We start from the raw sequence: 19,434 nt of genomic DNA on the forward strand, positions 1-19,434 counted from the left end.
GGGCACCTGGGTGGCTCAGTGGGTTAAAGCCTCTGCCTTTGGCTCATGTCATGATCCCAGGGTCCTGGGATCGAGCCCCACATCGGGCTCTCTGCTCAACGGGGAGCCTGCTTCCACCTCTCTCTCTCTGCCTACTTATGATCTCTGTCTGTCAAAATAAATAAATAAAAAATCTAAAAAAAAAAAAATCCTAACCAAAGAGGCTAAAAATCTATACACAGAAAACTATAAAGTAGTCATGAAAGAAATTGAGGAAGACACAAAGAAATGGAAAAATGTTCCATGCTCCTGGATTGGAAGAATAAATATTGTGAAAATGTCTATGCTACCTAAAGCAATCTACACATTTAATGCAATTCCTATCAAAGTACCATCCATTTTTTTCAAAGAAATGGAACAAATAATCCTAAAATTTATATGGAACCAAAAAAGACCTCAAATAGCCAAAGGAATATTGAAAAAGAAAGCCAAAGTCGGTGGCATCACAATTCCGGACTTCAAGCTCTATTACAAAGCTGTCATCATCAAGACAGCATGGTACTGGCACAAAAACAGACACATAGATCAATGGAACAGAATAGAGAGCCCAGAAATAGACCCTCAACTCTATGGTCAACTAATCTTCGACAAAGCAGGAAAGCATGTCCAATGGAAAAAAGACAGCCTCTTCAATAAATGGTGTTGGGAAAATTGGACAGCCACATGCAGAAAAATGAAATTGGATCATTTCCTTACACCACACACGAAAATAGACTCAAAATGGTTGAAGGACCTCAATGCGAGAAAGGAATCCATCAAAATCCTTGAGGAGAACACAGGCAGCAACCTCTTCGACCTCAACCGCAGCAACTTCTTCCTAGGAACATCGCCAAAGACAACAGAAGCAAGGGCAAAAATGAACTATTGGGATTTCATCAAGATCAAAAGCTTTTGCACAGCAAAAGTTAACAGTTAACAAAAACAGTTAACAAAACCAAAAGACAACTGACAGAATGGGAGAAGATATTTGCAAATGACATATCAGATAAAGGGCTAGTGTCCAAAATCTATAAAGAACTTAGCAAACTCAGCACCCAAAGAACAAATAATCCAATCAAGAAATGGACAGAAGACATGAACAGACATTTCTGCAAAGAAGACATCCAGATGGCCAACAGACACATGAAAAAGTGCTCCACATCACTCGGCATCAGGGAAATACAAATCAAAACCACAATGAGATACCACCTCACACCAGTCAGAATGGCTAAAATTAACAAGTCAGGAAATGACAGATGCTGGTGAGGATGCGGAGAAAGGGGAACCCTCCTACACTGTTGGTGGGAATGCAAGCTGGAGCAACCACTCTGGAAAACAGCATGGAGTTTCCTCAAAATGTTGAAAATAGAACTACCCTATGACCCAGCAATTGCACTACTGGGTATTTACCCTAAAGATACAAACGTAGTGATCCGAAGGGGCACGTGCACCCAAATGTTTATAGCAGCAATGTCTACAATAGCCAAACTATGGAAAGAACCTAGATGTCCATCAACAGATGAATGGATAAAGAAGAAGTGGTATATATACACAATGGAGTACTATGCAGCCATCAAAAGAAATGAAATCTTGCCATTTGCGACGACGTGGATGGAACTAGAGGGTATCATGCTTAGCGAAATAAGTCAATCGGAGAAAGACAACTATCATATGATCTCCCTGATATGAGGGAGAGGAGATGCAACATGGGGGGTTAAGGGGGTAGGAGAAGAGTAAATGAAACAAGATGGGATTGGGAGGGAGACAAACCATAAGTGACTCTTAATGTCACAAAACAAACTGAGGGTTGATGGGGTGGGGTTATGGACATTGGGGAGGGTATGTGCTATGGTCAGTGCTGTGAAGTTTATAAACCTGGCAATTCACAGACCTGTACCCCTGGGGATAAAAATATATGTTTATAAAAAATAAAATTAAAAAAGAATCTATAAACCTATAGAACCACTATAAACCATAGAACATGGCAGGAGTAATATCCTGCCATTTCCAGGACTTAGCCTTAAGGAGGTCTAAGAGGTTCTATTTTTGCCCCAAGTCACCATATAAGAAGTCCTCCTAGGGAGACCAGATGGAAAAATCACATGGAATGAGACCGACCCAGACACATCTGTAAGCCAGCTGAGCCCAGCCTTCCAGTCATCCCCACCAAAGCCCCAGATATGTGGTGAGCCATCTTGGTCCAGCCCCCAGGTGACTGCAGCCCCAGCCAACAACATGAGGAAAGAAAAAACACCCAGCTAAACTCAATCAACTCACAGACCTCTGAGAGAGAGTACAATGGTAATTGTTTTAAACCCTAGTTTAGGGTACTATTTATTATAGAGTAATAGATAATAGTAACAATGAGGAGGAAGAGGGCTATCAACATTGGAATCTTCACTATATTCCTCACCCTCTGTATACATCACATAAATTTAATATTCACTACTGTAGTTTGAGAAGGGCATTAGGACACCAATTCATACCTGAGTTTGGGTGAGGTTAACTAAGTTATCCAAGGCCAGGTAGAGATGGATTTGAAATCCAGTTGTCAATGCTGAACCCATTTTCTTAATAACTGTGCTAAATTTCTCACAAAACACATCACATAATTATTGGTCTCCATTAAAGAGTTAGAGGATTGGGTTGAACAAGAAAAAGTGTTTTGATTATTAGACACCTATTTTAAATAATATAAACAGAAGCCAAGTGTTATGGTGAAAATAGCTTTCAACTAGGAGTCTGGAAACTTGAAACTGACTTCTGACTTCATCACTGGCTGTGTGAAACTGCACAGGCAATTTGATTACCCCAAAAAAAAAAAAAAAAAAAAAGAAAGTTTCTTTTTATCCTTTTATAAAAGATGAAAATAATAAAATATCTTCTTAGATTTTTGTGGCTGTTGTGGGATCAAAACGAAATACTGAATATGAGGGACTTTTGCAAAAAAAAAAATATGAAGAATTGTTGCTGAGTTAACTTGAGGTTTCGCTCCTTCATAGTTATCTCAGAAGCTGTCAGTTTCAACTGTCTGTATTTTCTTGCCTCCTTCCAGGATAAATGTTCACATAAGTCTGTTTTGTTTCTAGAGCTTTGAGATATGTTACTTTAAAAAAAAATGTGAAATAAACTCAAAGTCTATTTAATATACTATAAAAAAAAAAAAGAAAAGAAATGCTATCTTCACAGAAATTAACCCAAGATAATACCTAAGAACAATGAAGCTGGTTATCTAAAGGCAATGAGGAACAACAAGATGCAGAAAGGGACAAGGAAGTGACACATTTCTGAATGTAGCTTTTGTATACCGTTGACTTAGGAAGCATGTTCGTGCTCTCCATATTCAAAAAAGAACTTTAAATCATAAGGATAGGAAAAAAAAAAGACAAGGTAAATTTAAAAAGTTAACCCCACTTTTTTTCAAGTGAAGAACATGAATCTGTTAGAAGAAGGAAAATGTATAAATGGACTGATTCAAGTAGATTTTTGCACAAAATTTGACTACATGCTCCCAGTCTTGTAGTCTGGGGAAAAAAAAAACAAAAAAACAAAAAAAACCAGAGCAAGCACACCTGAACTCTTTTGAGTGCATTTGTTTTGTCGTGGTGGTAAGGTAAAGTAATTCCGAAAGTACTTTGGGTGTACTGAATGACTGAATGAGAAATGTTGAAACTATTGAGCTGGGAGAAGTGTAGAAGGGAGGAGATACAAAGGCTGAGTGAGAAGAGTCAAGGAGAGAACATGCAGAGATGGGTGAGAGTAAAAGATAATAGGATAAGCTAATAATAATAGCATGCCCTCCACAGCTGTGTTACGAAACATTATCTGGTCCAGTTGAATTGCCCTGGTGACCTTTTTGCTTCCTGGGTGGGGCTGCAGGCTCCAGATAAGGAAGTGCCCTGGGACGTGCACTCACGTTCTCAGGAAGCTGTGGTAGCCAGAGGGGCTCAGTTTAACACTGACAAGTGTCTGCATCAGTTATTGCTTTTGTAAGTTTTATATGCCTATTACTGTGCTGGATTTGGTGATCAAATTATGTTCAGGAGAGATTGATAATTATGTGGAGGTGGGAAGACACCAGAGTTGGAGTTAATCAAACTTTCAGATCTTGTCTGGCCACTTCAATCCTTTGTGTCTCAATTTCTTCATCTGTAAAATTTTATACTACTATTAATAGGTAATGTTGATATACTTTGGAATGCGATAAACATAGCATGTGATAATACATTTTGATAATAACATTACCATAGAATTGTTGGGAGCACAGAAACTAATGTCTATTGAGTACTTACTGGGAGCCAGGCCTTTCCTAGGCTATCTAGCTACATACTCCCATTTAATCTTCACAACACAGTAAAAATGCATTATATGTCCCCACTTAACAGAGAAGAAAACTGAGACTAAAAGAGACTAAATACATTTCCTAAAGTTCCACAGCTCTTAGGAATCAGAATATTAAATCAAAGACTTCTGTTGTCTACTACTCTATTCTAAGGATTAGAGAAAGAAAGAGATATAAAATACTTTATAAAGTACTTATGTAAACATAATAGATTACTGTAATTAAGGGAAATAAAACAAATACATAAAACAATGATAACCAAATGATATTGATATGACAGCAGGTGCAGTGGGAGTTGAGGTGAGGGGAGGAATCCTGTTGGTGGGTGTGGAATGGATTGTAGAAGGCTCCATGAAAGGGATGGGACTTGAGAAGGACTTGAAGAGCAGAAAGCATTTTGATAAATGGTAGCAAGTAGAGAGGGCATTCTAGGCAGGCAGAATGACATGGTTAAAGGCACACAGGGAGGTGCATGTGCTGTAATGTATAGGGTATTAAAAAAAATAAATACAAGTGGATAGGTTTACTAGGCCAGGTTCAAGATAACATAAACTAATTTGGGGAACTATTCATTAAAACTGGACTTTTGATTATCTTCCTTTGTGACTTAGAATCATGATGCACCTAAATGATCATTAAAATTTTGCTGACCTTTCTGCACTGGAAGTAATTTCCCTAATGAATATTGGTGCACTTGGCCCTGTGAGCTTTATAGAGATAAATGTCTATGCAGCCAACAGTAGAGGTCAGTGGGAATTCTGCTTACTGAAAAGCTATAGTATCTGGCCTTTAACAAAGCATTTTTAATAGTGAGACCAAGGAAATACAGATAAAAGATGCTTGATGATGGATTTTGTTATACTCTCTGAAACATAAAAAGAAAGATTTACATTTTAAATTTGTTTAAACAATGTCAAAAATAAAGCCCCCCTGCTCCTGTTTAAAAAAATGTTTTGAGTATGTGTTTATTAGGTCATATGTCATACCCCATTCCTTATTATATTACATCTTTATTTAAGGTGTTTCTCTCTTTAGATAAAATTTTTAGAGTTGAGGGTTTTTTTCAGCTCTCAGAGATATATGATATGGTTTCTCTAACTTGAGGTTTTAGTTTGCTATACTTTTTAATCTCTGTGTAGTGACTAAGTTGACCACACAGGATAAAGAACACCATTTTTTTTCCCCAGTTGGACAAGAGATTTCCAACATAGAAGATAAAACCATCTTGCCAAAAATCTGGAGAAGAAAGAATACATTGACCAGGCATATATGTCATTCATTCATTCTCAACAGTGATGGAGGACACTAAGCTACAGATTTTAAAAAGTACTCAGAACCTCAAAGAAAGACTGAAAGATTTGGGGTGTCTGGGTGGTTCTGTTGTCTAAGTGTCTGACTCTTAATCTCAGCTCAGGTCTTGATTTCAGGGTCATGACTTCAAACCCCTCACATCCCAATGTAAAGCCTACTAAAAAAAAAAAAAAAAAAAAGAGTGAAAGGATGTATGGCTAGTGGACCTGGCATATAGGAAATAGTAAAGTAAATCCTTCAGGCTGATAGGAAACAATTCCAGGTGGCAACTCAAATCCAGAGGAAGAAATGAAGATCACCAGGAATGGTAACTACATGTGCTAACATAAAAGACTCTATAAAATATTTTGCATTTTCTCTTAAACTCCTTAAAGGACAAAAGATTGTTTAAAGCTGTAATTACAAAATTATATTGTTGGATTTATAATATACATATAAATATATACAATAATAATAACACAAGTGGGGGAAAAAGCTATATTGGATCAAAGTTCTAAATTTTGCTGAAACTAACTAGTATTAATTTGAAGTAGATTGTGACAGTTAAGATTCATAGTGCTATACCGAGAGTAAACACTTAGAAGATAATGCATAACTCATAAAGCAGAGTTTTAAAAAAGTGAATTTAAATGGTACACTAAAGAATATGTAACATCAAAGAATGGAGGAAAGAAAGAGGACGAGAAAAGACTGAAGTCATATAGAAAACTTAATAAAGCAGCAAATAGAAAGCTGATTATATCAATAATCATATTAAATATAATTTTTCTCAATATCCCAACAAAGCAGAGATTGTCAAAATGGATATAAAAAGCAACATCCAACTCTATGAAGCCGACAAGACACACCCTAAATTCAAAGACATAAATAGATTGAAAGTAAAAGAATGCAAAAAATATATCATGTAAACAGTAAACGAAAGAAAGCTGGAGGGTTATTTTAATATCTGACAAAATAGACTTTTAATCAAGAAACATCACTAGATGGGGTAAAGAAGAAAAGAGAAAGGAAATTGGAAAGGAATTTGAACTCAATGATAGTGAAACACAATGTATCAAAATTTATGGGATATGACTAGAACATCAATTAGAGGGAAGTTTATAGATTCTAACACCTATATTAGAAAAGAAAAAAAGTCTCAAATTAATAACCTAAACTTCTGTATTAAGAAACCAGAAAAAAGAGAAAGAAAAATCCAAAGTAAGAAAGAAGAATGAAATTGTATTGATTACAGAAGAAATAATTGAAAGATAAAATAAAAAAACATAGAAAATCAATAAAACTTAGAGTTAACTCTTCAGAAAGATCAACAAAATTGACAAAACCTTAATCACACTGACAAATTAAAAAGGAAAGTAGTCACAAATACCAAATTAAAAGTGAAAGAGGGAACATTACTACACCCTATTCAAATGAAAAGGATTACAAGAGTATATTATAAAAAATTTTTAAGTCAACAAATTAAACATCTCAGGTAAAATGGAATAATTCTAGAAAGATGCAAATTGCCAAAATTCACTTAAGAAAAAAATAGAGAATCTGAATAGACTTAAAACAAGTGAAAGAATTAAAGTTTAAATTCTTCCCCCAAAGAAATCCCAACCCAGTTGACATTTGTGGTGAATTCTAGAAAATATTTGAAAAATATCACCATTCCTTTACAAAACTCTTTCAGAAAATAGAGCGTGATGTGTGTGTGGTGGGGGAGGTATTTTAGAAAAGATTTTATTTATTTCTTTGAGAGAGAGAATATGAGAGGGGGTAGGTTTGGAAGGAGAAGCAGACTTTCTGCTGAGTGGGGTGCCTAATGCAGGGCTTGATTGTAGGACTCCGGGATCATGATCTGAGCCAAATGCAGCTGCTTAACCAACTAAGGCACCCAAGGGGGTTATTTTCATCTCATTTTATAATGCCAATAATGCACTGGTAACAAAGCCAAAGACAGTACAAGAAAACAAAACTATAAACCAATACCAGTATCTCTCATGATCATAGATGGAAGTATCCTTAACAAAGTCTTAGCTAATCAAATCTAGAAAAGAATTAAGGGGTGCCTGGGTGGCTCAGTGAGTTAGAGCCTCTGCCTTAGGCTCAGGTCATGACCCCAGGGTCCTGGGATCAAGCCCTGCATCAGGCTCTCTGCTCAGCAGGGAGCCTTCTTCCCCACCACCCCCACCTCTGCTTGCCTCTCTGCCTACTTGTGATCTCTCTCTGTCAAATAAATAAATAAAATCTTAAAAAAAAAAAAGAATTAAACACTGGGATTTATCCCAGGAATGCAAGATTGCTTTAATATATAAAAATAAATTAATGAAATAGACCATTTTAATAGATTAAAGAACAAAACCCACATGATTCAGTCAATAGATATAATGCAAGTATTTGACAAAATTCAATCCTGCTTCCAGTAAAAACTCTGACCAAACTAAGAATAATAGGGAAATTCTCCAACCTGATAAAGATTATCTACCAAAGATTAAACCAAAACAAGCAAACAAGCAAAAAACACAGCTAGCATTATTCTTAATGGTGAAAATATAAGTTCCTTCCCCCTAAGATGGAGAACAAGGCAAGGATATCTTCTCTAGCTACTTCTAGTCAACATTGTATAACTATTGTACAATACAATGGGCAAAAAAGCTGTATTATCTGGGTGTGAATTTTTCACTCAGGGAAGATATCCCCTGTTAGATTTCATATTTTATGAGTGCCTTGGGTTTGTGTAAATTAAGAACACAATAAGATGACATTCCACATATAACAGATTGGCAACAATGAAAAAGTTGCAATGACAATTGCAAGTGTTAATTGCAATGACTATTCCAAGTGCTGGTGTGAAGCAATGTGTTAATGGTTTTCTACATTGGAACAACCAATTTAGAAACCACTTTGTCATTCTCTAGTAGAAATACATTTTCTATGAGACTGGCAATTATAACTCCTACATATATACCCTAAAGCAACTCTTGCATGTGTACCAAGATATAAACAGAATGTTTATAGAAACGTTGCTTATAGTAGCTAAAAACTGGGAATAATCCAAATGTCCATTAACACTAAAATGAATAGACAAATTGTGGTATGGTTATACTTCAGTGAAAAAGAGAAAACCAAAACAAAACTAGAGCACAAAGGTAAATCTCACAAATATTTGGATGAGGAAGAAATCACAACTCAAAGGAATATACACAATATATAATCAATTTACAGGTTTTTAAATAAGTCATATTACTTTGATATGAATCCATAGATGGTGAAACTGTTATAAGTGGGAGAGTCTAAAATGGGAGAGTCTGCATGTGTGAATGGAGGTGTTGGTTCTTGGGTTTCCTACAAAAAGATTTACATGAGGATCTGAGCTCAAATAAAGACAGCTAAAAGGAAAGTGGCAAGCACAGAGCAGTGTACACTCTCAAGGTAGGAGAGCTGGCAGGTTCTTTGAGGTGGAGCTGGACCCTAGGTTGTTTTGGGACTGGATATTTGTTGGGTCTTTCTGGACTAAGAAAAGCTGCGGCCCTTCAGTAGGGTGGTCTCTAATGGTGGCCACTTCCAATCATTTGTGGGGACTCCTCCCAAGGTTGGGAGGGGGAGTTTTTGACTCTATGAGGTTTGTACCAGAACCCTCATGGCAGCATTTTCCCATGGTGGAGGGGCTATAACCCCAATACAAATACATTATAAAGAGTCTAGGGGTTACTCTGGAGCATAAATGGAAGAGGACAGTGCATACTCTGCACCTGTGGCTCTTGGTCTGTTAGCCCCAGGGTTTTGGAAGCCACAAGATCAGAATTAGAATTAGAATTAGAAACCCCTGGGCTTCTAATGGATAACCTATTTATCACTGTCCTTGCCTCCAGTCCCTGTCTAACTAACTGCCTACTTTATCATTCCTCCCTCAAGGACTTGGAACTCTGCCTCAGGGCATTCCTTCCACTGCTCATATCTAGATTCTACCCAACAAAACTGTTTAACAGTGAGGAATCAATTATAACAATATGCTAGAGGGTAGTTGCCTTTATGGGGATTGCAGGATCTTAAGATCTTGAACAAGCCCATGTAGGACCTTAGGAAGGATTGGTAATATCTTATTTCTTAATCTAGATTACAGTATCATCATTTTGCTGGTGAAAATATGGGAGTTCATGGAATTGTGTTATACAGATGTTAGCTTTATATTATTAAGCTAAACACATGCATTTTCTTGTATTTTTAAAAATGCAAAAATGTCTCATATAATAAAGGAGCAGCACTTTTAAAAAAGGCAGTTCTCACAGGTGGATTTTTTAAATAGTTTGAGCAAATCTTACCATCATTGAAGATATATTCTATATGTAGAATAAAAGGTTAAATATTAATAATAGTATTAAAGCTGTTGTCTTATATAATTAAGAAAATATTCTCACAAACTTTAATAAGTAGGATGAAATTCATTCAGATATATAAATTCTGTTATTTCAATTAAAAAATGAAACTTCATTTTACAGTCACACTTCATTCATGTTGACTTGATTTAAAGAGATATTTTAGGATATGAAAAATCAGTTGTGATACTCACTGCAATGTTTCTATTGGGGTTCTATACAATGTGACCAAGATTGAAATTATCCAAATGTAGGTCACTTTCATGGTATTAATTTATGCCTTAGAGAGTATAGAATACCTCTATTTTTTTTTGTCTTGGAGTTAAAATGAAAAAGTCATGGAGATTTGGACATCATAATATAAATTATCTATTGGCTTCAAAAAACCCTTGTTTCTTTAGGAAGCTCTATGGAAAGACTCTGGCATAGGATGTGTATGCAACAAAAAAAGGGAGAATCCAATAAAATATACATCTTTTTCCACATTAAAGCGAGGTTATCTGATGATGGTAATGGAGAAGAACAAGTGACAAGCGTAGTGACTCGTTTGTTTTTTACTTTAGAATTGACAGTGAGTTTTTATGTATATCATCCACACAGTAACTCTGGATAGAGATATGGCTTTTGTCATGCCCATTTTACAGATGAGAGCGTGAAAGTTGATGACAAGTAAGCATCTAGAACAAGATGGCTCAATTACTTGTTTGCTTACAGAAGAACATCAAGAATGATCTACCAAAAAGCATAAGAAGAGTCTCTGGTGTGAGAAACCATGTGTGTGTGTGCACATGTGTGTGAAAAACTTCTTATCTTATTCACTGAGACAAAGATTGATATACACACTCCATATACATATAAGTGCTAAATGTTATATTCAGATTAAATATTGAAAGAATGCTCAGATAAATAAAAGAACAGTTCTTCATCACTTTCCCTACTTTTGTCCTTGACTTAGTTCTGCACAATAAAAATTGCTCAACATGATGCCGATATTGTACTAAGAACTTTCATCCAGGAATATAATTAAACAATGGGTAGTCATATTAAAGAAATCAATCCTGATTTTTCAAGGCTGTCTGTTATACCATTTTCTTTTTCGAAAGTTACTGAGGATATGGGTATGATTAAATTTTAGAATGTGTTATTCTTCTGATATCTTTTCCATAATAAAGTCTAATAATAAAATTGAGCTCTATTTCATTTGTTGAAAATTAATAAGATTTGCACAGAATCTCAATGCATTTTATTTCTTTCTTAGTTGTTTCTGTTGAGTGTAATGATTATTTTTTAATACAAAAAGATCAATTCATTTTAATATAAATTAAGGTATTGACCCATCAGTACAGAGTAAATGTATTAGAGGTAGAAAGAGTATGCTTAAGCATGCATCAAACACTATGCTTCCTGGCAATGTATAGTATACTATTATGTTGGGTGGGTGAATTATTTTCCTCATTGTATTTTGACAAATTATTTCAATTAAGTGTGGCAAGATCATTAACCAAGTTAATTAATGCAAATCAGATTATAAAATAAACAGAAGAACCATAAAAAATATATATGTCTCTTTGTATAGATGGATTTTTGTTAAGACTAGTAATTTTGATAATTGCTAAACTTTGGATTTCAGTTCAATAAATGTTTCTCAAAAAAGCATGCCATGTGCCAAGTTATTGTCTAGAAGCAGAGACTGAGACAGGGATTCTTGTTCAAGTGCTCTTAGGGGAAGGAAAGGAGGTCTGAGGATAGACCAGAGAAAGAAAATTAAGGCAGGAAGTAGTTTTGAAAGGGGTTAGCTTTGGTCTGATAATAGGGACCCTCAAGATCACCAATTGCAACATAGACTTTGTCCTACCTTGAAGCAAGGGGGCACACTGTTTGAACCCCTGTGTCGGTCAGTCATGGACTGAAGTCATCTCTCTGTGGGTGTAGAGGATTCCTTTTGCATGTGGTCATCTGTTGGAAAAAGAGTGGGGGCAGCTGTGAGCCATCATCTGCTTGGGCTTGGGTTTGTAAAAGGCATTTTGGTGTGGCACCAACAGCACCCACTATGTAATATGATATTCTGCCCTCTTGATATTTACAATCTTCAAAGCATTGCCACATGATTATATTATGAAGATATCATTCCAAGATTATACGACAATAAATTCTAAGACAATGTCCACAGAATTGGAGACTTAACAGAGATCGCGGTTAGACTTACCTGAAGTGAAAGCATCACGTAGAAAGCAGAGAAAACTAATTCAAAACTAATAGTTGATAATCTCCTTTACAGAGTGATCACCATTTCTTATTTGGTGTTAGAGAGCATATTTCCCAAAGGGGACATAGTACAAATCTGTTTATTAGTGGCTTTGTGTTTTGGAGTCTGGGAAGGTAGCCCTAGAAGATAGAGTGACATTCCATCACAGTTCTTTCATATTATACTGAATTAACAAAAGCCAACACAATTAAGCCTTATCCGTGGGGTATATCCTCATGGTTTGGTGGGTTTGCTCATGCCTCAGCCTTGCCTACAATGTTCTTCCCTGATTTCTCCTGTGGAAAATTTCCTACTCATTCTCTAAGACCCACCTCACATGTCACTTTTCCTGTGAACACCCTTCTTTGCATCTTCCAGGAAGAACAATAAATTGCTCAGTCTTTCATACCCCTGCGCTACTTTGATCACATCTTTGTTATCACACACAGTTCAGGTTTGAGTTTTGTTTATCAGATAAACAGTCTTTCTAATCAGAAACTGTATCTTTTTTCTTTTTATTTATTTATTGAAATATCGCTAACATACAGTGTTATATTAGTTTCAGGTGTACGAAATAGTGATTCAACAATTCTATACATTTCTCAGTGCTCATCAAAATAAGCGTACTATTAATCCTCTTTATCTATTTTACCCATATCCCACCCATTTCCTCTCTGGCAACCACCAGCTTGCTTTCTGTATTTAAGAATCTGGCTTTTTCTTTTGGTCTCTTTTTTTCCCTTTGTTCTTTTGTTTCTTAAATTGCACAGATTAGTGAAATCATATGGTATTTGCCTTTCTCTAACTGACTTTTTTCACTTAGGATTATTCCCTTTAGGTCCACTCATGTTGTTGCAAATGCAGGATCTTACCCTTTTTTATGACTGAATAATATATGTATATGTGTATATATGTATGTATGTATATACATGCTACTATTATGAATCAGTTTTGAAAACATACGAATAACAATGTGCTTGGTATTTGTAGGTACCCATTAAATAATTGTGGAATGAATTAATAGATTATAACATAACGTTTAATTAAATATGGAGCTTCCTCTGATCTACCTTTAGTAGATAGATACATGCTGTTTGGCATGACATTTAAACTCTTAAAACTCACAGACTTGTTGGGAATTAAACTCTTTTTTCCTCCTTTCCTCCCTCCCTTCCTTCTTCCTTTCTTCCTTTGTTCCTTCTTTCCATTTAATTGTGTCCTGTGTCCCCACAGTTAATACATTGAAACCCTAAACCCTAGGAACTCAGAATGTGACCTTGTTTGGAAATATGTTGCAGATGTAATTAGTGAAGATGAGGTCAGTGCTGGAGTAATGTGGGCCCCTCATCCAATAAGACTAATATCCTTATAAAATGGGGAAATTTGGACATAGGCATTGTTTTGTGCCAGTCTCAGCCTATTGTTAACCAATGTTGTGGCTGGACTGGACCTTGTGGTTCTTATTTTGACTGCAAGACATCCTCAGCAATAACCATCAGGACACTTTTAAAAGGATAGTTTATTACTTTCAGTTCCTGGAAATTACATGACTCAGCTGAGGCTACACAGTAGGGTCTGGGGTAGAAAGAGAGGGAGAGAGAGCACAAGTCTGGGGTTCTGCTTTTAATTGGGGTCAAGGGTGGAGACTTAGGGGTGAGCTCATTCTTTATTGGTGAATTTAAAACATAAAGCCAGGAATTTAGAGTGCATTAAAGTGCAAAATCAACCCAGATCTCTAAAACAAAGGAGTCTGTGGGCAGGGGCAGCCTGCTCCTTCTCTAATGTATGGCTGCCAGTGTGTTTACTGGAGGTCTCCATCTTTGAAGTGGTTGCTTTAAAAATCAAAGCTTAAGTCACGAATCTGCATTACAAAAAGAAAAGCCAACTTAGACCTGCACAGAGAAAAGACAGTGAGAAAAAACACAAGGGGGAAGAACGCTATCTGCAAGCCTAAAAGAGAGGCCTGGAATAGCTTCTTTTGTCACAGCCCTCAGAAGGAACCAATCCTGCTGAATCCTAGTTACAGAACTGTATCTTCCAGAACTGTGAGACCGTAAATTTTTGTTGTATAGCACAGTGCCTGGAATAAGGTGAGTGTTCCAGAGCTACAATAATACCAGCAAAACAGGGACATCGTAAGAGGGTCTCTTGCACAGAGTACAGTGGTTGTCACGGTATAGTCACTCTTAAACCAGAGAGAGCTTTTACTCAATTACTTTGTGAAGGGAAATTTTTTTCTTCTTTTCTTCTTATTTGTATTTTGTAACTTAATTTCTTACAGTTTTCTTGTAGATAGTTGATTAAAAGTTAGGTTGATATTTTACACAAGAGCTTATTTTAATGAAAATAGATTCATGATGTTTTATGATGCATATATGTGGACAGAAAGCCTTAACAACTGGCCATGTATGATGACAGTATCACTCCAGATGGCTTGACAACAAACACATACTGAATGCTTTTGCTTTACAAAGAACATTCCAAATTTAAAGGATGGTCAACTAATGGTCTTTCTTTCTTTCTTTTCTTTTTTTTTCTTCTTTTTGGTGATTCAGTTGTGCCTTTCTCCCCTACCCCTTCTCATATACATACACTTCAACACCTCCCACACACATACCACATACACACACAAATAACTTGAATGACATTGAAAGAACATTGGTCATCTATTGCCATCATGATTCAGCATTCACCAATGCATAATACTACATAATTAGAACTGTATTAGAACCATATTTAGATCTTCCAAACATAAAGACTGGTTAACACTGAAACCTACTTCTTAGTTTAAATAAAATGTGAAAAATACATCTGTGCTTCAAACAACTTATGTTAAAAATGCTCTTTTGCCTTGAATGTTCTTTTCTTTTAGGTGATAAAGCAAAGTTGTGCAATCAGATGTGTCTACCAGAATGGCTTATATTATGACTAACTGCAGGGGAAGATAAGAAAATAAGATGGGAGGGAGCAATGAGGTTGGCCTTATGTATGTATCATTCTATAATCTGCAAAAGTTCATTTACTAGTCCTTCTTCCTTGAATTCTAGAAAGTGAGAGATTAATGATAGGAAAGAAAAAATTGGTGTCAGAGAATGAGATCACATTGATAACTATCCCTACTAGGATTTGGACAACCAGGATTTGGGCAGTGAGGGCAAAATGAAAACATGGGGTTCCTTGTTTAAACAGTATTAAGAATTTTAAGGCAGCAACAATGGAGCATTAAACTAATCATGGGCCCTTCAGAGCATGGGTAACCTCACACACCTGCGAAACTGACCCTAGGAACAACCCTCAGTTAATAGTAATGATAACTGACATTTTTTTTTTCTTAGAACACAGTGAGCACTGCTCTAACTAATTTATAGGGGTCAACTCATTAAGTCCTCACATAATCTATGAAGCATGGTCTATATGCATTCTCATTTAAAATTTTTTAAAAACTGAGGCATAGAAACATTATAGTAACTTGCCCAACGTTATACAACTTTGGTGTCACAGCAGTAAAATCCTGGCATTTTATTTTCAGAGCTGTTTTGTTTCCTTCTAGATAAAAACCTTTCTCAGAACAGTGTCAAATAAATGTATTACTTCATGCTGAAGATTCAGCACATAGAAATATTCCCTTGTCTCTACCCTTGGACTGATAACTCCCCATAATGGCAGTTTATGCTTAGAGAAGACATTTTGCCTTGTCATAATTGGTTTGTAGGTCATTAGACCCGCCGTTTAAAAGGGGTTTTATGTGCACCATTGATTTTGTAAAGCTCTGGATCTTATTATGATTGTTCAAATGAACCTCCTATACACTGAGTTAATTTGGTTTTCTTTGATCTTACTTGTAATGATTCTGTATACATTTGATCTTTTTATTTTTTAAAAGCAAAACCACAATTAATTTTTTTAGATGTTATGCAATTAGTTGATTAATTTTCCATCAGTTTCATGTACTTACAAAGTAATCCTGATCACAGCAGGTTATCATAATACAATCTAGATGTGTTAGTAATCAAAAGTAGCACAGTTGGACCCAAAAGCAGCAAGGGACTCAATAGCACACCCAAAAACCAAACTTAATTACAAAAGAGAATGAATGCCTCAAGTAGAGGCAGTCATAGATCAGGCTGGCTTAGATGCAAAGCATTCTGGCTCCCAGGCAACAAGTATTGAGCTTGCATTCTTCAGATGGGGTGACTGATGGAGGAAACTGACCTCGTTAGTGTGGCTCCAGAGAGAAAAGCCATACAGACTAAGCACCATGGCCGAGGAGCTGTTCTCATTTCCATTTTGATTTGTGAAAGTGGTAGGGGCCAAAATATCTAACCCAAAAGATTCCTAGCACTGATTGATTTGACGGGTGGTAGAGCTGGGGCAACAGGAATGATCCAATGAGGAGGAAAGCAGCATAAGTTGCAACACTGGTTTTAAATTCTGTTCTAAATTTATTTGGTAAATATTGATTTGAAACACTTATTAAAATTGTAATCCAGGGGAGCCTGCTTCCTCCTCTCTCTCTGCCTGCCTCTCCGCCTACTTGTGATCTCTGTCAAATAAATGAATGAAATCTTAAAAAAAAAAAATTGTAATCCAATCAGATAAGTATCCCTCCCCCCCCCTACACACACAATTTTTAAAATGATGTGTCCCTCTTTCGAGTGGAAAATATTTCCTTCTTACAAGGATGTCATGATTAGACTGCAAACTTTATTATCAGCTACCAACAGGATACCTTGTACTAAAGTAGGTGGTCACATAGTATTTGTTGAATGAATGGATAAATCAGTGAATAACAAATGGAATGATGATTTGTTTGCAGAGGTAGGTGGGAAAGAGAAAATTCCAGGCTTATTTTAGAAAATAATACTCTTTCCTTTTAACAAAATCTGTTCCTAATTTCTCAAAGTGCTCTGAGCCTCTTCTGATCACATATTCCTGCTGTTCAACTTTTCAAATATGAAATGACACCTGCATTTTATGTCTTGTATTGAAAGTTTTCCCTATAATTTTATTGAGAAATATAGACTAGTGGCCTCATAGGCCTATAAAAGGATTAAATTGTCAATTTGTTTTGGGTAAAAATTGCTTGTAAGACATGTCGTGTTTGAAGCCAGTCTGAGAGAAGGGTTACTTCTCTCTTTTTTTTTTTTTTTAATTAATCTCTTACATCTCAGTCTTGACACAACTGCCTCCAGGAGTTTTGTGTAAATGTAAGATGATCCACCTTTGAATACTGTAAGGGCCTATTGAGCCAGAGGGATTCCATCTTGGATTAAATAGTCATTTTGTTGTTGATGCAGTAAAACTTAAACTGACTCTGCCCCTCCCACGTCCAACCCCCAGGGGACTTACTTAAAAGCAAGCCCGGGAAACCAGTCCCAGGTAACAAAGCCCAAATACAAGGGTGAGTCAGGTCAGGTGGAGGTATCCAATCAGTGGGGGTGCATACTGTCTCCCTAGCTACCAAAGAGCATGGGTCCCTCCTTTTGGGCGCCAATTCTGACCAAGGTGATAGGCTAGTTCAAATGTCTACTAGGGTAAATTGTAATTCAATTGGTCACTTATGTGTGACCTAGCATGACTGTGCAGATTTCTCTGTGTGTTGCAATCTCATTGGCCACCTGTACATGGCCAGGCCCAAACACATGGCCTTTGCCCTTAAAAGCTAGTCTGTAAGGCAGAGAAAGTTCGCCTCTTTGTAAGGGGCGGCCCCAGCCGGTCAGTTTGAGTCTCGATGCTTGGCGCCAAATAAAAGTTTGTTTGAACTTCGCTTTGTATCAGTCTCGCTCCTTTAATCATGGACCCATTAGTGGGGGACCTTTCAAATATCTATGAGAAAGCATTTGGTTTGCCTATTTTGTAAAACCAGAGCTAAAGGGCTACACTTTGGTCTCATTAAATGTTCTCCAAACAATAGTCCTCACGACATATTTCTGGAATAACTGTTGGTATAAATGAATATCTATACTCTTTGCTGTTGGCTCCCTTCCTTCACTTAAAAACAATCATTTAGTTTTATCTATAAATGCCTTTTATTCTTTTAAAGATGTGTTTTAATCTGTATGTACTCCAAATTATTTTATGAATAAGCAAGAGCTCTACATAATGCAACTGATGAAAACTTGCTATCGTTATGAATAAGGAGCTAGAGTCATGGTACAAAAAAACATGTTGCATGGAAGGGGATGGCCTGAGCTCCATGCTAGCTGTGTGATTTTAAGAAAGTTACTCAAAAGTCTGTCTTGGCTCCTGTTTTTCTTTGATAAAATGGGGATATAAATCCTAACATTCAGTAATGTGCTAGAGTTGATTGACTGGCAAGAGCTTATTGCTAAATAGTGTCAGGTCCCCCAATAATAGGTACATGATTAAAGGAGCGAGACTGATAAAAAGCGAAGGTCGAGCAAAGCTTTATTCCATGGCAAGTATCAAGAATCAGACCGAATGTTCAGGACCGCACCTCTTACAAGAGAGCGCAACCTCTTTCTGTTTCACAGACTAGCTTTTAAGGGCAAAGGCCATGTGGTTGGGCCTGGCCACGCACAGGTAGCCAATGAAACTGTAACACACAGAGAAAGCTGCACAGTCATGCTAGGTCACACATAAGTGACCAACTGAATTACAATTTACCCTACAGTAGACATTTGAACTAGCCTATCACCTTGGTCAGAATTGGCGCCCAAAAGGTGACCAAAGGGCAGGGCTGATACTCCTTGGTAACTAGGGAGACAGTATGCATCCTTCCACTGATCAGAAGTCTCCACCTGGCCTGACCCACCCTTGTATTTGGGCTTTGTTACCTGGGGCTGGTTTCTGGGACTTGTTTTTAAGTAAGTCCCTTGGGGGAAGGGGGACAGGGACAGTTTAAGGGTAAAACAACAAGGTTATTGTTTAACCTGGATGGAAGCTTCTGGCTAAATAGGTCCTTACAATAGTCATGAATTTTACAAGCCCACTTTTAAATCTTTTGTAGGTTGAAATTGGCCATGGTGAGAGTGTTTATGCCACAGAAGTTGTCTTGTATTATAAATCAGGGCTTTTTTTTTTTTTTTTTTTAAGAGCCAGTTTATTAGTACACCACTGCTCACTATTAAAAAGAGCAAATGAGCAAACAAGATAATGCATGTAAAATTGTTTAGACATCTTCAAAACTCTATGCT

The sequence above is a fragment of the Enhydra lutris genome, unplaced genomic scaffold, assembly GCF_002288905.1.
Source record: "Enhydra lutris kenyoni isolate GAN:26980312 unplaced genomic scaffold, ASM228890v2 scaffoldscaffold21, whole genome shotgun sequence".
Lineage (NCBI taxonomy): Eukaryota > Metazoa > Chordata > Mammalia > Carnivora > Mustelidae > Enhydra > Enhydra lutris.